The sequence below is a fragment of the Cyanistes caeruleus genome, chromosome 3 (assembly GCF_971803275.1).
Source record: "Cyanistes caeruleus chromosome 3, bCyaCae1.hap1.1, whole genome shotgun sequence".
Lineage (NCBI taxonomy): Eukaryota > Metazoa > Chordata > Aves > Passeriformes > Paridae > Cyanistes > Cyanistes caeruleus.
In genome coordinates, this window is record NC_141703.1 from 47,814,357 (window position 1) to 47,837,099 (window position 22,743).

Consider the following 22,743-nt stretch of genomic DNA (forward strand, 5'->3'; position numbering starts at 1 on the left):
CCCAAAGGATAGCAAGTCTTTTAAGTATCTGAGCCAAATTTAATACCTATAAGAGGAAAAAAGACACCACCATGGACCAAGACTTTCTGTTTTTCTGATAAATAGTGTTGAAATCATTGCCTACAGAAGAAGCAGCTAGGTTAGAGATTGTGGGTGATTGAAATGTCAGTCTTCCTAAATCCACATTTATTCTGGAATTTAATGCTAACCTTTTTTCACTTTTCCTTCTTTTAAGAGGCACATAGGATTTGACAACGTGGTTTGGACCCATCTTCACCTCCACCTTTGAATCATTGCCATTTTTAATAGGTCTTAAATATACAGACTGAAGAAGAATTCTTATGTTATACATCCCAATTATCTGTTCTAGTTCACTTCCACTTGTTTGTTTCCCACAAAGCAGGGCTGTGAACTTGGTTAGCCTTTCACCTTTTTTTCTCTATGACCATGATGGTCTACAGCAGGTACACCGAAACTGAAGAGGGGAAGCATGGGATACTCTCATTTGTTATTTAATTATAAACTTGACATTACAAATCATGCAAAATTAAAATCTCCAGCTTGTTCTTGCCCCAGTTATTTTGAGAACATTCTCTTCAGGGTTTTAACAGCCCTTTGCCATAGGTGGCAGAAATGCATGCTCTTTCCAGCTGATGAAATATGCTCATTTTTGACTATGGCCTTCATTTTATCTATCACCCCACTCCAGTAGAGAGAAAGTCACCACCTCTAGTTGGATGAGTTTCAGAGAAGGCACTGTGTGCAGGAGTGTTTCACATCTGAAATATGGCTGTAACAGATATGGGAAGTCCAGGCCAGGAAGGAGCATGGCTACCCAGACATCCTCTAATCTTACATTTAGAGAATTATAGAATGGCTTGGTTTGAAAGGGACTTTATCATCCAGTTCCAACCCTCCTGCCATGGGCAGGGACAGACGCCACTAGACTGGGTTGCTCAGAGCCCCATCCAGTCTGGTCTTGAACAGTGCCAGGGATGGGGCATCCACAGCTTCTCTGGGCAACTGGTCCCAGTTCCTCACCCCCCTCACATTTGCTATGGTTAAGTCTAGGGCAACCCTAGTTCAGGCACTGGGAGGTGTCACCTCCAGAGGAATCAAAAAGTAAGGTAAGGCAAGAACAGGAAGAACATTTGACTCTGGTAGGAGTGTGGTTTCCAATTATATAATTGCATTTATAAAAGTGCTAACACTGCAAACTGCGGTAATTTAGTTTCTACTAATTTGACCTTCCTTTTGGACTTTGCCAGAAGGCTTGATTCATTAAAGCTCATTGAGTTATTAGAGATATTTGGTTGAAAATTACTTCAGGAATAAAAAGCAGTCATGGCAGGCTGAATCATTACTTCAGAAGTGAACCTTAGCAGCTCAGAGGCGATAATGTTGACTCAGATTTCAACCCACTTCTATCCATAAGTGTGCATGTTAAACTTCTGTGCTGTAGGAAGTAGAAATGTCTTGTATTTTTTTCATTTGGTTAAATCTGAAGATATTTTTGATGCCTAAACTATTTTCTCTTCCTACCTAAATTAAATTTTGACTGCAGTAGTTTACCATAAACTGAGAATAATGCCTTGTACTTTCTTAAGTCATTAGACTCAAAGATTGCTCTACAAGAATGATTAAATGATTAAATGACAAGAATGATTTAAGCTTTCATAAACATTTACTTTAGCACCTCACTTAAAAATATCTAAGCATTCAATTGTATCAGTACATGCAGCTCTGTGCTCTTATTAAATCAAATGTGTCATCTTGTGCTCCTGCCACCTTAGAGACACAGGAGGCAGTGCTCTGGAATTGTCAAGGGACAGGAGAATGTGGCCATTATATTTTATACAACATGCTAAATGATTAATATTTGTAAATTAATGCATTTAAATTGTATGTGCATGAGACACTCAAAGCCTTGCAAATATATATGAGAGGCTCGTTTGAAAAAAACCACACCTGACAACTCCTCTTTTCCTACTGGATTCTATTTGGGCTAGTCAAGTGAAAAAGCAAGAGTGGCATGTAAGAATCATAATACACAAGGCATAGAGTATTTCTGAGCAATTATAACATGCCTAGGAAGGTGTTGCAAGGCATAAGGCTGAAAGGCCAAATGACTTTACCCACTTGAGAAATGCAATAATTCCCTGGAAATGCACTGCCTGGAGTATATTATTACTGTTATGAAGTAGAATTCATGAATAGAAAGAAGGAAAATGGTGAGGAGGGGGACAGGCCTATCCATGCATGTACTGGCTAGTATTAAAGTGGGTATGACATCAGTCACAGCCAATCAAACAGGCTCAGTAATGTCCAAAGTACTGCAGACATTTCATAATTAAGTAATAAGACATGACAGGGCATGAATTGTGTTGTATTAATTCTCGCCAAGCGTGTTGTCAGAAGCCAAGAGGATGAGGGCTGGGTGCCATCGGTCCAGCCAACTGTGAATTAATCCTTTCCCATTCTCACAATGGAACCTCTTATTGTGGTTTTATGAAATGTTAAATTTTAAAATATTTATATTGTTAATTAAGTGATGAGTTTCTAAGCCATGATGGCAATCAGCACAATTCTTTCTGTAATTCTGAGCAGTGAATTGTGCTCTCTGCTACTCCCTACTCACATCTCCACACTCAGTCAAACCAGCTGTTTTCTATTGTCCGTTTGCTAATGTATTCTAATACCCTGCCTCCTAATGCCTACTCTCATATTTGCATTCATTTGCATATAAGAAGCATCTAGATATGCCAGTAATGGTTAGTGAAGTCCTTTGAGTATATAAAGTGCTATGGAAGTGCTAAATACGGCTTTTGTTTACTATTCATAGAAAACACTGATGTAGTGGGGGGTATTGTGGATGTCCCTTGTCACTCAGAACTTTGTTCCATACATTGTGATTGGAAGCAGTGAGTTTTAAAACTAAAAATAATGCTTTTGGGTTTTGTGCCTTTGTGAAATTAGGACATCTATTTTTCTTTGTTACGACATGACTCTCAGTCAGATCCCACTTACTAAGGTTATCCATTTTCTATAGTATTTTATGTGGTACTCTACAATGCTCTTTAATTTAGTATAAACCATTTTCTTTGGTGACTGAGGCTGGCTTGGGACCTAGTGCTGGTGTTTTACATCTCCAGTAAATGTTTTTGCTTTGATCTCAATAGGAGCCACTTCACACTTCCTAGGCTCATGGAATCTACATTTCTGAACAGACTGGAGAAGATTTATCACCAGAGGCATCCTGAAAAGTACATCATGTTTTGCTATATAAAATCATGAAGGCAGATGCCTAGGCAAGCAAGAAAATCCACCTGGGCATTTGTCTGTGATTGCTGTTCTGCTATTATAGTTAGAAATGCTCAGTAACATATAAAAGTCCCTGAAGTGCTACTGAAATGACAGAGATGGTTCTGTGACATTCATGAGTGGGGCAGGGTGTCAATATGACCTACCAAATGTCCACACCAGGACTGTCAGGGCCAGAGAATACTGAAGAAAACTTGAACTTCTGCAAAGAAATTGCAGAGATGAATGCCAAGACACTTATTTTGTAGATCAATATGAAGAGAGAAATGTCTAAGTAATATCACTGGGACAGGCATGAAAACCCTGCACTGGCTGGTAGATAGATAGCATGCTTTTCTGGACCCCAATACCAGTTACTTTATTTTGTGAGCAAAGATATGAAAAAGTTTCTTTGGTAAATATTAAGCAGGCACACACTATTTAAAAATGTTAATAGAAATAGCACTTCTCCATGACATTCCTTCCCAAGTCCTTCGTACATTTAACTTCTCTCTGATGCTCTGTTGTTTTGGGAGAGAACAGTTACTTCATGTAATAACCCAAACACAAAATTGAAACTTGAAACAACTAAAGGGATCACCCATATTTGAAACTCCCACTGTAACCACAGGTAGAAAAACTATAATTACCAGGAGTGACATTGTTATTATCATCCCAGGATTTGAGCCAGATCACTTATCAAAGGTGTTCCTGCAAGCAAAAGAAAAAAAATTTCTTACTGTATGGTATATTCATGCACTTGACATTCAGTCACTGAGTCCTAGCATTTTAAAAAGTCTAGGTTTATTCCTACCTTAACAGAAAAATGCTTTCTTTTTTCACCTAGATGCACACACATTTAACTTTTTTCCAAAATCAAAAGATTATTCAAATTTTACAAGTGTCTCATTCTGAAGGGCATTGAGAGATGTCCTTGGTGTAAGAAACACAGCAACGGCCAGGTAGCAGTTCAATAAATATGTCACATTGAAAATTATATGATACAGTGTATATAAATGCATATAGAGATCCATATACAACCCAAAAGATATATGTACAATGTTATTAAGATATATTACACTAAACTATTTGAGTAGCTCTTCTCAGACCACCACTTTGCTGGACCCACCTTCATCCACTCACTTTGCAAGGACATGAAGTAGTTTTGTCTTGAAGCAGGCAGTCATGAATCTAGGCAGAGTGGAATTTCTCTGTAAAAGGAAGCAAAATATTACTTTTGAGTATTTTGACTCAATTATATAATTTTGAATATTGAGTGGTCTGGAATCTCCCTGCATCTGGATGGCACCTACTGGTCCCCTTCTCTGATGTGTATTTTAGTATGCCTTTTGTGACTAAGGCTTGAGCACACTGCCAGTGTATGCAGGGTCATTCTGGTCCAAACATTTTAATTTCCATCATTTACCCCTCTGGGCAAATGAAGTCAGGCTGATGCCTTGGCATCTGGAATAGTGGACACAAGTTATATTTTAACTGTGAATTATTTTATGTGTAGCATCAAAACGCTTTTCAGTAATGGCCATGCAGTAAATTATTTAAGCAAATAAATTAAATAAAATGAAGGAATTTGTATATATACGTGAGACCAGAGTTCCAGACTAATGTGTACCTACTGTATATACACTTTGTTTTGATCTATGGTTCCTCAGTCCTTTAAGCTTCCCCTCCCTTGCTTTTCATCAGATTTTCTGGGAAGGTAAATGACTGTTAAGGAAAAGAGCACTATTTATTTGGTTTTTTGGGGTTTTTTTGTTATAGATTTGTGCTAAGTTGAATGGTTATCAAACAGTATCTGATTTGGCTTACAATCAAGTGCTTGATAAACTTTTACTATTCCTGTGGAAACAGTGTTTTAGAAATATGTCTTTTCTGTTCAGTTTCTTCTTGATCAGAACACAAAGTAAACATATTCCACTCCTTAGTGATTCTTGCAATTCACAGCTCAAGTCTGTTTCACATATGTGGGTATTTAGTGCCACTTAAAACACACTTGGTTTCAGCTTCCTGGGGAATGATTCAAAAGGCTAAACATAGGTGCCTAATACCATTTAAATGCCTGAGGATATCCTGCCTGGCATCCAGCTGCAGCTTCAGCAGGGCTCTGGTTTCCCACAGATCTTGTGTTGTCTCTCTCAGGCTCATGCAGACGCTGTGAATACCCCAGGATGTTTAAAACTGTAGGGAATGACGGTGCTGATGCACCTGCGCTGCTCCTCCTCATCCTCCCTGCTCTCTGCAAGCATTCCCGGAGCAGGCAGCACAGGTTTATGTTTCTGTGTTTCTAAATGCCCCATGTAGGGGCAAGCCACGAATCATCAGGAGTGTTTGAATAGTCATGAATATTTACATCCTTCTACCCATTGTACAATAAAACATGAAGCCTCATATTCTCCTTTCTTAAACAATCAAAACATACTTGTAGATCAAATTTAATGCATATATTTTTTCCGTTTGAATACATCTTGATTAAAAGTTCATGACCTTGATTATATTATGCAATTTGAAAAATCGCCAACAATGTCCATGGTGATTAAATATTCCACTTTGTAATTATTTTGTAACTTTTGTTCTGCTCTTTGCTCACTCCAAAAATTATCATAAAATTTTGAAAGATGTCCTCAGTGCAGAATATGTCCATAAAATATTAAATATTCAATTTTCCTCTATCATGGCTTGAAAAATTCATAATTACATGATGATCCACATAATAACTCATTCTGAAAAGTCATATATGGCACTCCCCCTGTGACTGAGTTAATAATTTACTGCTGTGTGGGATTTTCACTCTGCACTGTTAGTCTTGGGAACATTTATTAAGCAAATGTTCATTTGCAAAGATCAGAATGTGAATGAAGAGGGTAAGAATTTAATGAGGAGTGACAGACAGGTGAACTGATTCCATATAGTTCTTTACTACAGGAGAAAGCAGATAGCTTTATCTTTCATAGCCTCGATAGACACATGAAATGAAATATAGAAGACAGGGGGCAAAAGGGAAAAAAGGCACTTTCCTAGAAGGGCCAACAGAAGTATAAATCAGTGGAACTCATGAACGTGATTCAGACCAGTTGAAATGGTTGATCTTAGTCTGTGTCTTTGGACTTACACAGAATTGATATTTAGACTTTTTATTTTTAAGATACTTGCACATTTTTTCAATAGAGTACTTCTAGCACTAAAAGAAAAAGAAAGCAAGACAAGTTTAAATTCTGGTTTCAAACTGCATTCTAGTTTATGGCTAACCTTTATAATTTTCAGATGTAAGAAACCAATATAATATGAGATCAGGTGTCACAACTTTGTCTACTTTTTTTTTTTTTTTCAGTAAATTTAACAGTGTAGCTTCCTTCTATGATTTTTGGGTGTTGTCTCACCAAACCTAGGTTAAATGTTGATCCTGGGTTTTGTTTGCAAAATAAATTCAAGAAAAGAAATGAAATGTCACAGAATGATTTTACATAATCAATTTAGAGTTCAGTTTTGCAAAATACTGAGCATGCTGCTCCTGATAATGCAAAAAATGAATACATTTATTCAAGACTTTTAAAATAATCTGTTGTTTCAAGGTAGGTGAGTACAAATTTAGGTATTTTACTGACTAAGGGACACTTCATTAAATCTGAGATAACTTAAACAATACTCAATCTATTGTCACTGGGTATGTAAGGATATAACATAAACCTATACTTCCAAAAGATGCTTAAATATAATGTCCCAAAGATTAAAATTTGTAATATTTTATATATAGGAAAAAAATATATATTTGACACAAAACTGCATTTCCAGTTTACTTTATTTACTTTTATTTCTCCATGGATGTATTTTTCAGTAGACTTTTCTTCTCCATAAAAGTTTAAATTTACTAAAATATTATTGTTCAGACTTTAGAGTCCTGAAATATAATTTCTGACAAGTGAAACATTTATTTCTAAGATAATTGCCAAGATAAAAACAACTCTCATAAAGATAAGAATTATTTTTTGGGTGTGTTATATTTCCTTTTTTAATTTTTTTGGGGCCATGGTAAGTGATTGTATAATCAGTGATTCACACTGTATTTGTACTTTTGGAAACTGAAGTAGTACATCAAAGATGTAGGGAAAAAATTGACCCAAAACATAATTTTCTGGAAAAAACTGCAAAGATCAATTTTGTTTAAAAGCTACACATTTTAAAAGAGAATTTCCAGTTACTGTCAGAATCATTTTCCTGGCTATAATGGCTTCAGCTGAGGATGTTCAGATTTGTTGGCATTTGACTTGAATACAGCTTTCCATTTTCAGAGGTTTTTCCCTGGATATGCTGGAAATGAGACAGGACTTTGGCCTACATTTCTGATGGGGAATACTGATTTCCACCTTTATTAGTGGACAGTTATCTGACAAACTTAAAAATGAGCAGACACACACAAGAAAGATGCAGTGCAAAGAGTTTGAACAGGGATATCATAAAGGGAGAATGAGGTGACATTGAGAACTGAAGGAAAAAAAATCAGATAAAATTTAATCACACAGACTAAAGATGTATAAGGAGAATTTTTCCTAGAGCTTATTCACTAGGTATGACAGAGATGGGAAAGACCTAATCACTGATTGCAAGAAAAGAAACCAAAGACAGATGTATACCATTACAGTCAACTGAGAGAAATAGGCAGCACTTTTATGGCATAGTCCATTTGACTCTGAAATAGAATTTTGGCAAGATTAGTGATCCCTCAGTGTCTGCTTCTGTAAATTGACCAGAACAGAACCCTATGTTGCCTACTTAGATATATCTGTGTGAGATTAATTTCATCTGAGGGAACTATGAGCTGCAAAGATGATGTGGCCATGAAAAAAAGTGCAGTCCTTAGGTATGTCTGTTGTGGTACTCCTCAAAACAGATAAAAGGGCAGCAATGCCTTTGTACAAAAGGTAAGTTAAATTTTGTGTGCAGTAGTCTGAGCTGCTTTCATTATCCATTTTCTGGAAAGTGTAAGTTCAGACTGGAAGGGGTGTAACAAAGAGTAGCTATGGCAGAGGCAAGCCTACTTTGTATTACTTTTGGGGTCCACTAGAGGCTAGCCAACAATTTTTAAATGGAAGCATAACATTTCCTCAAAAATGTCATCACCCTAATTTCAGCAAAGAAAAAGTAGATAAGAAGGGAAACAAGAATTCCAGCCCTGTTTGGGGGGAACCCCCACTCCTTGAAGTGAGGTCCTGGTGGGAGGTGACTGGTGGTAATCTCAATTCTTCTTCCACCTTGCTCCTAGGTCCAGCTGTCATTGGGGTTGCATCGTATCACGAGTAACAACATTCCTTGTTTCCCGAATCATGTTACTTCCCAGCCAGGAAACTGTAACCTCTCTTATGCTGCAGTCCCTCTTTTGTCTTACAGAGCTTATCCATATTATCACTTCTAGGTCAAATGGCTTGTCCTGAATTTGTAATCCTAAAATGTTTCATAGGAAAAAAAACCAAAACACATTCATAAAGAAACAAAATTGGCTGAAAAAGAGTAGTGGGTAGAAGCTGTACAAAACGATTTTTTGATGTCATGGACACCTAGTAATGGGACTCATTGATCCACATGTCCTCATCCAGATCAATTTCTTCAGTATTTGTTTAAAAATTTGCTCTTACATATAAATATATTTTTAAGCATCACTTAAAATGAATGAGACATTGAAGCAGACAAGCTTGTTGCAAGTATCTGGGATTAAAGAAGATCGCCAGCATTAAACAAAATATATACAATTTAATTTTCTGATAGCTTTGATTGGGAAATATTAAAAAAAAATAAAAAAATAATAGCTTGAATCTTATGTACTTCATTTGAAGACTTTACACTTACTTGCTTGAAGAGACATCTCCAGACAGCAAGCCCCTTCTCCTCAGCTGTTTGCATCTAAGAAGGTTAAATCTAGCTGAGTATTGTAGTTTATGTATTTTGAAATAATTTTAGTTATTTGCACTAGATGTATTTTCAATGCTACATTATTGAAAATAGATTGTTCTGTGCAGGGTCAGGAGTTGGACTTTGATGATATCTTGTGAGGTCTCCCAATTCAGGATATGCTATGATTTATTTATTTATTTATTTATTTATTTATTTATTTAATGATTTTTTTTTTTCCCTCACAAGATAGCAATGGGAAAGGAGAAAAATATGTGTTTGATCCTGAAATTTGACATAGAGAATTTTTTTGAAATAGAGCAAGCACTCACTCTTCTTTCCTGTGCAGGCTGGGAGCAGTAGGAACTTCCAGCTCCTGTGTGAGCTCTGAGCACTGGTTTCTGCAATGGGAACTACATTCAGACCAGCTGGGCATCCTGTCTCCTGAATTATACAAATTGTACTATTCCATGGTTGAGGTAAGTCAGTTTTGCCACAAGGCTGGGGATTCAGCTCTTTTCTGCTGAGTCTAGGTGTCTACATGAAGATGTTAGCCTGGCCTGCGAGTTTAGTGTTGGCTCCCATGACAGCCAGAGGACATTCAGTGCTGGATTCAGCTGCCTGAATAGAGGAGTTTACTACCAGGCAGGCCCATGGTAGGCTTGCAACTTCCTGGATCAGCAGCTGAAGGCCATGCAATCTATATCTGCCCTGCAAAGCCCCTCTCCAGGCTTTATCAATTGCACAGATTAGACTTCCATGCTTAGCTCACAATTCGCCTACACAGACTACTAAATGCAGAGCTCTTAATTTCAACCTTGCCCCTCACATCTACTTCAGCTGCTTCAATATAGGCTTCTAAGTAAAGATATTTCAAGCTGGCTTCCAATGGCTGTAACCCAGGATATTCTATTTGGTCTTCAGATTTCACTTGGCATGTTTCAAGGTCTGCCATAAATTGTGTGTCAGGTTTACTATCTCACTGCAAATGACTTAAGGTTTTGTATCTCAGGCTGTGTGAGGTGGCAAAGAGTTTCTGTGAAGTGACAAAAAATTTCTATATTTACACAATTAAACCAAGCCCTGTTTCTTGGTATGTATTTGAGAAGAATGAGTGAATAAAATCTCTGAAGAGAGTTTAACTTGAATTTCAGGTGTCATAAACAATGAAAAAAAAGACTTGTAACATTTTCAAATATTTTCAATATTCTTTTTTGATTTGATTTTTTTACATCATTGTAATTAAAATAAAATATAATGATGAATGTTTTCTTTCTAGCTCCTGGCTTAAATGATACTCAGTAGGCTTTGTGTTTTGTCTGTAAAAACAAAACAAAACAAAACAAAACAAAACAAAACCAAAACCAAAACAAAACAAAAGCCAGCATCTTCTCTAAACAGCTTTAAATTGCATCTTTCAAAAAGATGCTTCGTTATGCCATTTATGGACTCATGTAGTACAAAAGAAAAGGAATTGGTCAGATCTCCCCAGTAGGCACAAAACCTGTTCTGCTGCTTTTATCCCACCTTATAAACAGCTTAGCACTAAGAGTTCCTGCCAGAACTTAATGCTTTTGGCTTTCTGCATGTACTAGTGGATGGTGCCCTGGGACCAGAGTTCAAAACATCACTGCTGAGATTCAAAATCCACCAGGGTGAAAAGGGAAAAGTAAAATGTCAAGATTAGCATTTGGCAGCTCCAGTTATTTGTTAAATGTGAGAAAAAACAGGCAGAAGCAGGAGAAATAGGCTTGCTGATTATATTGGGGTATTTGTTATTTTTATTGTGGCATTTTGCAATAGCATATATAAACAGAAGTTTGGTAGAGGTTTACTGAAAGTTTTGATTACCCCTTTTGTGTGTCTAAGACTATCTGGAACTTGGACATAAGAATGAAACATGTCAAAACTCATTAGAATTAAAAAAACCTAACACACTACTGTTAATAGGGCAGTAAAAGCCATAAACTATGTATTATAAATAGGCTTGAAATGTTCATAACCTAGATAGCAGAACCATGTGTCAAATAAACTGCTCTTAAGTTAGTGAAGCCACAACGGAAATTGCCATGATGTTCTTCAGGTTAGGCCTTGACAGTGTCATGATTCCCTTAAAGCTATAATGATAATCAACATATAGGTATACTAAGGCTATTCTGGAGTACTTCATCAAGAGATTTAATTTACAAACACATGTGAAAACTACACAGCTGAAGGGAAAATACATTTAGCGAGAAGAACTGCATATTTCTGCAGAAAAGCCCCCTGACCTCTGCTCTGTAGTTTGTTCCCAGATAAAGAATCCACTATCAGTATGGGATATGCCAAACCTTTAGAAAGTTTATTCAATGATTAGTATTAATTCATGGTGTAGCTTTTTCTTTCTTAGATACTGTGTCACAGTATCTAATTTCTGAGAACTTTGAAAATTATCATGGGACTTTCAGACCAGGTAACTGAAGGACAAACGTCTGTCTAATTGGCATATCTTTATCACTGTTTTAATCTAAAAAGCTACAGACCAGATGATTTAAAATTACAATCCACTTTTGAGCTTATAACTCCCCTTATTTAAGAAATTAGTAGAATAAAATCACTGAGGTCTTAAATTACCTTGCCAAAAGTAGCTAAATAAAACATGTTATTAAATATAATAATAAAAGAAGGAAAAAACTCAAAAGTCATTTAGACCACATGGACACCACTAATGAAGAAGATGCTCTCAAATGTTTTCAATCACAGAATAAAAATATTCCATGACATAATGAAAAACTGTCAGTTCTAAAGTAAAGAAATTCTTCAAATTAGATTGCACTAAATGACTGTCTTTGGCAAGATAGATCTTGTCTTTCTTTGATCTTTTGATAGTGCCAACATACACTTTTGAGAGGTCTGGAAAAAAGCCCACAGAGGATCCTCACTTGCCAAAGTCAGTAACATTCATTTCCATGTCTGAGAGACAGAAATGCTGGCTAATAAGACAAACATGCTCACTAGAGGATGGAGGAACACTAGTTTGTGCCTAGTTCAGTATACCAGAGTGACTGCTGAGGAATGATTCAGTCTGGTAAAACTCTGAGGTGTAGGACTGTCACACTTGTTTTCTGTATCTGCCAAATTCAGTAAGGTGCCATTATGCAAGTCAGCTCTGCCTGAGGGCTTGTCTATCTTGAACATTCAAATTTCCAAAACAATTCTATTGCTTTCTTTTATGAGTCAGTACTTGTGTTCTATCTTTTCAATTTTACTTTTTTGTCTCATTCTTCATCTCCTTTTTGGCTTCTAACTCCTCTTTGGTACGTGCAGATCCAAATGTGACTCAGAGCCAAATCCATGCCTTCAATTTATGAAAGGTAAGTTATGTGTTTTCCCTTTGCATATGAATACTTTTTTTTCTCTGTGCTAAGCAAGAAATAAATTTGTTTGTGAGGGAAAAATCTCTATCTTCCATATACCTTGACTGGTATGTTGGGGTTTAGAAGTCATGAGCAGGGTTCTGTCACGTTACCACAAATAAAAATAAAAAAATAAAAATAAAAATAAAAATAAAAATAAAAATAAAAATAAAAATAAAAATAAAAATAAAAATAAAAATAAAAATAAAAATAAAAATAAAAATAAAAATAAAAATAAAAATAAAAATAAAAATAAAGTGTGATTATATGGAAAACTTCCTTTACTACGAACATCACAAAATAAAACTTGATAGATATTCCAAACACCTGAGAACTAGTGGCCCACACAATGTCATTGAATTCACTTGTGCATATTTTTAAACAAGACAAGCTTAAGGACTTGACCACTTACTGTATTTTCAAAGAAACCTGGACTCATCCTGTGCATAGTGCAACAATACTCCATTAATGAACATCTAGTTGGTACTTTTCCTTCTCCTTATACCACAACCACAGCTCAGAAGATAATCCAAATTTTCTTGTGGGCTTTCTTATGTTGCTTATCGACACATGGTAGCACACTTTGAAAATTTTTTTAATTTTTTATTTGCAATATTTATCAGAATTGAGAGATGTTTTATCAGTGGAGACATGACTAAACTTCCCAGTAATCTCAGATGACTAGGATCTTCTGTTTTAAACTTTTAGCCTTTTACCATGCTATATTTTATAAGCATAATGGTATTTAATTGTATCAGTGAATAATCAGATGTTACTTATATTGTGTTTCTTTCCTTTTCTCTTTTCCTTACTCCAGAACCTTTAATTCCTTCTTCATATTTTCACCCAAACTTCAGCATCCTGTTCTCCCTTTCCTCAGTTTCTTTTCTTTGTCACTTTCCCTGGTTGAATCTGGGAGTGCTGGCTCCTTCTCAGATGTGCTCCCACACTCCTTTTGTTCCACTCATTGTCCCCAGTTTGTCAGCTTCCACCTGCCTCCAGCTCTCAGCCAACCTGGTCACACACATCCCTTTGTTTTGACACTTTGGTTTCCTGTAAATGTCTACATGTTTTTCCTGAACAACTTCAGCTTCACTTGTCCAGCTCTTGAGTAAATTTGCAAAGCAGTTCTTTATAACCTCTGCATCCTTTGTTTGGTGTATGTTAGTAGAGCTTGCCGCACTGGTAGGAGGTCTTCAAACAAACTCTGAAGACGTATGAGCTGGGAATTTTTACTGCAGCTTTCCAGAAGTTTATAAAATGCCCAGATGGGAATAGATGCTCACAAAGGCAGCCAAAGCTCATTAACATTGCCTAAAACATGTAACTTTCCTAGCTGTGCTTTTAGAAACTCTTAAAGCCCTCAGCAAAAAAAAAAAAAAAAACAACCAGCCAGCCAAAAACCAACACAACTCTGGGCTCAGTCTAAATCTGTTCACTCTTTACCAACACATTAGGCTATACAGTGAGTGAACAGTGAAATACTCACAAATGTTTTGCTAAAAACGAATGAGCCTTTGCAAGAAATGTGAAGTAAATTTCCCATTTTAGGCTCAACCGTCCATGACTACAATCACTGTTAGATCCCAGCTCAGGGATTAAAATTCGGAAAAACTGTGAGTCTAGAGTGGGAGAATAGAATAGAATAGAATAGAATAGAATAGAATAGAATAGAATAGAATAGAACAGAACAGAACAGAACAGAACAGAATAGAATAGAATAGAATAGAATAGAATAGAATAGAATAGAATAGAATAGAATAGAATAGAATAGAATAGAATAGAATAGAATAGAATAGAATAGAATAGAATAGAATAGAATAGAATAGAATAGAATAGAATAGAATAGAATAGAATAGGAGTAGAACAGAACAGAACCGAACAGTTAGCCTGGAAAGTTCTTACAGCAATCATTTGTTTCAACTGCAATTAGATTTGTTGGAGGAACTGTTGGACTGAGATCTCAAGGACAACAAGAAGATATGAGGACAATATTATCTGGTTGTTTTATTGCAGAAAAGCACTGTACTCATCTCCCTTGCTGTGAACAGTCTCAGTGGCCACAGGGCTGCAATACAGGGACAACATGGCAAGGGGGAAATTGTGCTTTTATGTATTGTAGAGCTAACTTCCAGAGGGACTGGCATAAAATCCCTCACACTGTGTTTGACATTGCCGGCTGTTTTGAGAGGATGAACATCAAAACAAACCACATGAAGCATGTAGGTCAACAACCACATAAACTCCTTTTGTTCTAAGGACTAATTGAGACCTCCAAGGAGGTCATGGTCCAGGAGAGGACAGTTCTGTAGTGCTCTGTTGTCTCCAGAACTCCCTTGAGCATTTACTCAAGCTTGGCAATGAGGCCAGAATCAGATCCCCACTGTACAACAAACAGGGCTATTAAATGATTCATGGTTTATTGCAAGGATTCTCTTTTCAGGATTAATTCATTTTATGGCTAACAGCATATAAAACTGAACAAATAGTTTCACCATAGTAGGACAAAGCAGTTCTAGAGAGCTAGAAGCAAGTTATAATGTACAGAAAATCAATGTATACATGTTGGTATAATGGGCTGATTAGGGATGCTATAATAAAATGCATATGCTGAAGAAGAAAGGGAAATAATTTATGTATGTCATTGAGGAAGTATATCTAGAACTTTCTAAGTATATTTATGTTATATTTTTCCATAGAGAGGTTTTATTAGCCACATTTACAAATTTATTATGCAGACAAAACAAAATAATTTCTGACACATTCTGTATTTGATTCAATTTTTACACACCCTTAATTTTATTTTGTTTTGGTCTGGAGTTTTGAAAAAATAGTTCCAATTGATACACGAATTCTAAATATTTAGCTTTTAGAAGGGAGACATATTGCCTGTACAAAAATGTAAAGTTTCTGGCTTTTGTGGAGTGGAGACTGTCTTCCGCATTCACACGGTTACCGCTGTGGATCACTGTTTCTAAGAAATCTCCCAGAACATACAATTGGAACTCCCTATACCTTCTTTTTCCTTGCAAACAATACATCTTCATATTTCTGGAATGACTGATGCAGAGATTAGCCTTACTTGCTAAAAAAAACACCACAATTAAAATAATTTCTTGAGCTTCAAAGGAAGGAAGAGTTCTGTAGGGGGAGAAAAGTAGTAAGAATAAATAATTGTAAACAAATTACTGATTATCTAAATCTCTCCACTTAATTATTTGTTAGTATGTTTCTCAATATATTGAGTCCCAAACAGGCAGAAAGGAATTCAGTGTCAGGCAGGCTGGTTAAATAATTGAGGTCAGAAAATACATGTACAAGTGCCAAAGATCCTATGTGCAATGCACAAACAGTAAAATTTATACCCGTGGTAGAAATATGTGATAAGTGTTAATTGAATACCAATATGTGTAAACCTTGTATTTACATAGATGCATATGCATATGTGTAACAGCATATATATATATATTCACATACATGTAAATGTTTCACCAAAGATTTTATGTAGAATCATGCCATAAAATAAGCTGTGCTTCCAAAAGGAAAATATTTTGTAAGATATGTAAACTGCAGTGAAGGCTGCATTGAAGTACTCAAAAATTATTTGGTTAAAGGGTAAATACACCTTGTACCTCATAATGAAAATCTTATAGGTAGGGGTGGAGATTAACACTGCAGGCTGTCTGCAGAATATTAATAAAATTCAATATAGTTTCTAAAAGGTATAATTTATATTTTGTGGAAATGAGTCTCTTTTCTAATAAAATTCTTCTGTCCTTCATTCTGTTCATATAATTTTTCTATAAATCATCCTGTAGGAATTTTTTCTAAATATTCATCTCAGGGAGAACCTATTTAAATAAGCCCTCTTAGCAAGGTATTTCAGAATTAAAATTACACCATAAGCGATATTTTATCCAATACGCTTCCTTCTATAGAATTTTTTGTGACTAAACCAATATTTTGCAGAATTACATTATGTTAAAATATCTGATCTGAGATCATGCTTCTAGTATATAAACACAATGTAAAAAAAGATCAACAAATTACCTCTAACAATTTTAATTTAACTGGTCTCTGAACCTGTGCAAAAGTAGCTGCTTTTCTTTCCACATCTACATATATAGTGATAAAAAACCTAAGGGCACTGCACACAATGAAAGAATAAAAAAGGAGAAAAGTGCTCCTGGTTATATTTTATTTTCTTGGATTTGCAGGTGCTTTTTGTAGTTGTGTAGAAATAAAGTCTGTGATGTCCCTGGAATTCTTGGGGACATTTGATCAAAGAAATGGATAAACTGTATTTTTAGAGTGAAAGGCTGGAACCAAAACAGAAGAGAAAACCTTGCACCATTTGCTAGGTGGTGAAACCTTATATTCTAGTTCTGAGTCCTATTTCACAGTGACTTCTCAATTCTTAGGTTAGGTATTTACCTGACACAGGAGACGACTTCCATGCACTTTTCTGAATTGGGATTCACTGATGAAGTGAATTATTGTCATTGAAAGATGGAAAACAAGTAGCAAATGGAGGTTAAAATTTCAGAAGTTGGGTCAACTTTTCTTCTTTAAGTTCATACTTCCACAATGCTTAAAAGAAGTGCACAAAAGGAGAGGAAAATATCGTATTTATTTGGAAGAAAGGGCAGATTTTCCCATGCCACACATAAATCCTACGAGAGAATGTATTTGCTGCTAAGTTCCCAGGAAACTTGGAAATGGAATAGAGTGACATTGTATATGCAACACTGGGGCTTGCTAACAGAAGACTTAAACTTACATGGAAACTGACTGATTCATAAGAGCAGGCAAACAAATTTTTCACTACACAACCTGCAGCACAGACCAACACTTCTGCTGAATTTAGATATTTGGTCAATAAGAATGCTATTACTAAGCAATACACCATATTTATATGGTATACTACATTTAATAACACAGCAATATACAGTGGTATATAATGTCACAAAAATATTACTTCCAAACACAATACCAAATACAAACAGCTTGCTACAGTCAATTCTACACTCTATGGGGCTAAATGCACACCTATTCCCATATCTAGTGCCTGTAAGAACAGCCAAAAAAGGAAGAAATGTGAGAATGGCTGTATGCCAAATGCAACTTAAGCTACTTCTAACATAAGCTCCCATGCTTATTACTACTGCTTTTAGAATTGTCCCCAGTTTTATTGGCCTGTAGGTTTAAGGCACATAACAGCAGCACATGATGGGCCCTCCAAGAATTATCTGCTCAGAAGAAGTCTACATGTCAGTTACTGTTTTAGGATGACTTTAAAACTAATGAAAATAATGAAAATCTTCCAGATTAACTTAATCTAAAGTGAGCTTTTCAAATATGCCAAGTGATCCTCCCTGAGGAATGTGATAAAGGAAGTAACTGCTGACCTTATACTGCCAGGTAACAATTCTGTGAAGGAGCATGAGCAGTGTGTCTGGAGGAGGAGGGAATTGATAAATATGTTTGCAAACTTACATTTGACAAGTGAAGAACACCTGAACCCCCAGAATTCACATCAAGCTGAAAGTGTTTTCCTATTTTTACTGTACAAAGCCCAAATATTTTTGATATCAAATCCCCTCCTGAGCAGTCTTACTTTTGGACAGTGTTTCTTCATGTACATCTCCTCCCGTCAGGTTTTGGGATCTATCCCTATTAATGCCTTTGACCATCCTCTGTCACTTGCATTATGACATTGAGCAAACAGATATGGGCCATATTTTTTCTCTCTACCTTTCCTTATTTTATTGACTTTTATTGTCATAATCTCATATTTTCTAAATAATATTTTACATATTTACACCTTTTCCCCCCCATGTTCTTATCATCAAAAAGGTCCTTTTCTGAACCTTTTCTAAGGTCCTACCTTCTGCTGCTTCCAGAAACTTCCTGTCTGCACAGGACTGGGTAGATTTGACCAAGGACTTATGGAATGTCCATACAGGAACTGGGAGGTTGGATAAGTTACACAGGAGCACCTCAAATGAAAATAGATGTCCTTGTTTGAGTAATTGAACCTGAAATATAGAGGTTAAAACCAGTTTTTCCATCTCACAGGAACCTATCTATCTGTATTTTGGATATCAGAAATTTATCTCACATTTCTGCATAGTCCTGGCAGATGTGACAGGTGTTTGCAGTAGGTGTGTAGTCCTGTGGAGCAGCAGCTTGAGGTAAGGTGGAAAACACTGAGCCTCCCAAACAGCATTGAATATCAGTGTATTGACAACTAAACTGAGCCCAGAATCCTATGCCCTAATTTAAAATCAGGTAAATTCTGAGTGTTTTAATTTAATTTAATTTCATTTCATTTCCTTTCTATGTGCTTTTCTTCTCAACATAGAATTCTGCTAATATTTTTGCCATCAGAAAAGTTAATCTTCTGCTTCCTTCTCTTCATGACTATAAATGCATGAAACTGACCATAAAATCTTTATGAGAAATTGATCAAAATATAGAGAAGATCACAGTGGGCAAAGTTAGGGTTTTTTGTGGGAAGCATGAAATGCCTTAATAATTACTTTAAACAGTATCTCATAATACTCAGCTTGTGCTGTCTAGATGAAGAATTTGTACACACAGGCATTTTACTCTATTATTAATGTTCTTTCAGTGTCCAGGGGCAGCTTGGTCTTGAAGGTTTTTATTTCTATTTTTATCCTTGTTTATTGCAAGAAACAATTACAGCTTTGATACACATAATCTGGAAGGAAATATTTCTTCTGGGAAATATTTTAACAGTCCATTTAGATTCGTAATTTCTTAGTGAGTCAATATTTTTGTCTTTTAAAATGCTATGTATCCTTTAGGTGTTTTGACTGGACTTGAATTTTAGGTTTGGCGAGTTTGGGTATTTTTTGTAGACTGCTTCTTTTAGCTATATCATTTCAGTTTAAATAATAATAATTTGGTCATTAGCTCAAAGTAATTATCTAATTCCTTAGGGACTAGTGAGAAAAGAAACTGAATTTTGAAATTTGTATTAACATTTTAAATTTGTAATCCGTAATTAATTAGAGTCCCGTAAGAAGTTCCACACTTTAATTTTCTTTTGGACTCCTATTTACATCATGTAGCATTCACCAAGACCACTCAGAGAATAGTACTTTGCCTGTTGCAAATTCCATGTCTTTGGATATTTTCCTTTCTGGAAAACCCCTTAATAAGGCATTCAGTGTATGATGGAATACTTCAGGAGCTGATTAGCTTATATTCCAAAAGGCAACTGTTAAAAGGTAACAATAGGTTTTCCTGTGTATGTGGAAAATTGCCAAATCCTACCAGCATGTCCAATTTCCCAAAGGAAGTAAACATTAAAAACTCAGCCATTATTCTGTCTTTAGAAGGAAGGTGCAACATTTCAACTTCACACTTTCCTTTGGGGACACACTATGCGTAAAAAAGGAAAATTATCTGAGAAAGTTGTTAAAGAAATAATTCAACCCCTTGGCTTCTTTTTTTTTTTTTTTAGGCTTGGCTATGTTCAGAACAATTAAAAATAACTTATAAATGCAGACACTTCCCTGAAATGCCTGTGTTGGGAGTGCTGATACTTGGGCTTTTCTGAGTAGTCTGTATGTATGAAACCGATGCAATTTAATTAACTAATCTAGCTTTTGAGATTTGTGGTTCAACTTCACAAAATGCTGCTTAGTTTTAGTTCCTCCTAGCCCTTAGCTGTTCTCTGTGTCAGACTTCCACCTTCTTAAGAGTACTCTTTATTCTACAAGATAAGGTACCAGAGCTGAAGCACAGTCATGTATCACCACCTTACCTGCGCCTCACTCAGACTTACCTTTGCCACAGTTGTCATGCCTTATCTGCAACTACATAGATGCAGTGCCATAAATACCCTAAGGGAGATAAAATACCACCAGCAGATCAAGTTTATGCACATGAATCCACCTCTGTGTTGAGTCTGTACCTCTCCTTACTAAGCTCTTTGACACAAGGCACTTCCCCCCAGGTGGGGTGAGTATTCTCCAACAATTACTGCAATCAGTCATCTTGATTTTATGCAACTTTCTGCTTATTTGGCACACTCTATATATTCACATTTTTTGTTTGTCCCTTTCTCTGAGAACAGTCTGGGGATCATACCCAGATATACATGCCATATCCATCACCCCCCACCTGTTCTATATTCTATGGCTTTGGTATCAAAATTTCTTACATTATTTTGCCATCACACTTGACTCTGTAGATTTTGTCATCAATGGCATTGCTGTTCCACATGTCTGGTTATACAAATGCCACAGTCAATATTGCATGGGTTTTTGGAGCAATTTTTTATTGCACCATTTTTGTTCTGGTTTGAGCAGAAGGGAAGCATTTTAAGAAAACATGGAGGAAACTCAGCCTTCTCACAGTTTTTTACTCAGAAGTACTCACAGGAACAGAGCCCAGAGTACTCTGGGGAAGATTTTTTTTTTAAACAATATGCACTTCAAGCATTTTCCCTTTTATTTTAAATGGCCTAAGAGGAAAACAGCTGGTGCAAAATACCTTCTACAATCTAAAATTGGAGATAGTTGTTCCTAGAAGACAACTTGTCTTGAGCAGTTGCACCTCAATTCAGTTGCCCATGTGAAAATCAGATGCCTAGGGGTGCTCACCAGGACTCCAGACAGCATTTCAAAAGGACTTGTACCTCCCTCATCTCCTATTTTACCAACCTGTTGCAGGTGATTCAGTGCAGCAGAGCATTTCAAACATGGATTGCATGTGTTGGTAACCTTGTTGTCTCACTTTAGGTGAGTCCACCCCCTGGAAGTACTAATTACTCTCTGCTTACTATAAGGAGACCTAAATAACCACATCAGGTCTTTGAAATGGTATAATCTAGTAAGGCTGATATGTGCTTTTAACTAGTGGCACAGATAAGCATGAGACTTCCAAGGCAAACATAATTTTTAGAATAAGGATTAGAATTATTTCACAGCCTTTAAACCACACATGGCTCTTGGAAGGGATTAAAGCCTTTTTGTTGTAGCATCTGAGCTTTAGGCACTGGATATTACAGATGCAGATTCTCTGCAGAGGTGTGGCCAGTTTCTAGCTGTCCAAAACAGTTTACCAATTTCTGTGGCAATTGTGGGAATTTTTCCCCACAGCTCAAGATAGGATTGGTTTGTGATTCAACATATAATTGACCTTTTCTTTCTGAGACCCATAAATAAAGGGTCCAAAGAAACTCCAAGAAGAAAGGGTTGGAGTGGAAGTGCTTGCTTGAGTTGTGTTTTCCTTCTAGAGGTCTAGAAAATCTTCGTGTGTCCTTTTCAACTACCTACATGCAAATGTCCTTTTAAAATTTTTGGTCCTACTTTTCCTGCTGGAGCTGAGAGCTGCAGCTCTCCTTTGAACTTCAACTAATTGCTAATACAGGGGATAGTTGTTTGGGGTTTTTTTGTTTGTTTGTTTTGTTTTGTTTTGTTTTATATCTCCATCTAAATCTGGGCTGCCTAGAATCTAGGAGGTGTTAAACCTCCTAAACTTACTCTTTCAGTATTTCTGTAAGATTTCCCTCTTCCTGAAACTTCCCCTAAAACATATGTAATCCTTACTTAGTGTCATTTTCTCTCTGGAAAAACCATCCAAATGTTCTTTTCTAATAGGGAGAACATTAACCTTTTGAAACAGAACTAGAAACTTGAATTAAATAGTAAGATATTTACCAGCTTAGCATTTTACATGCTCCCTATGATATTTATGCAACTGATATTCAACTTTTTTTACTAATTTTATAACTACTATTTTGCATGGTTTCTTTTATCTCACTGGCATCTCTTACACATTGATAGATTTTCATTTTCCTCTGATTTCACTGCCTTTTAATGTTCACTTTATATTTTGACGTGCTTGCTCTGGATTTCTTCCTGCAAACCCTTTCCTCTTTTACTCTGTGTCATTAGCAAAATACAAAATGCTGTAAGTGTTATTCTGATTTTATATTAAGCATGAATAAATGTTAGAGTCACGTCATGAAAGACATAAACTGCACTTGTATAATCTCTATCAAGGAACACATTAGAATAGAACAAAAACAATCCAGTGCTGTTTGCTGTCTACTTCACAGGCATATACTTAATTAAGTTATGCTGCCCCTAAATTTCAAAAAGCTTAATCTTTT

The 22,743-nt window shown here is 36.1% G+C and overlaps 1 long non-coding RNA gene across 3 annotated transcripts in view; it reads right to left on the bottom strand.

Annotated features, from left to right (window-relative positions):
* The window catches only part of LOC111926283 (uncharacterized), a 66,924-nt gene that overhangs the window by 15,066 nt on the left and 29,115 nt on the right, over positions 1-22,743 (bottom strand). For 2 of the 3 annotated variants that reach the window (XR_015284517.1, XR_002862828.2), the window contains exons 2-6: positions 18,481-18,631; positions 17,028-17,183; positions 15,609-15,734; positions 4,430-4,511; positions 3,951-4,011 (exon numbers count right to left, since the gene is read on the bottom strand). This is a non-coding gene — a long non-coding RNA (uncharacterized LOC111926283). Of the gene's footprint in view, positions 1-3,950; positions 4,012-4,429; positions 4,512-15,608; positions 15,735-17,027; positions 17,184-18,480; positions 18,632-20,409; positions 20,468-22,743 lie in introns of all 3 variants that reach the window. The other variant, XR_015284518.1, reaches the window with a different exon arrangement.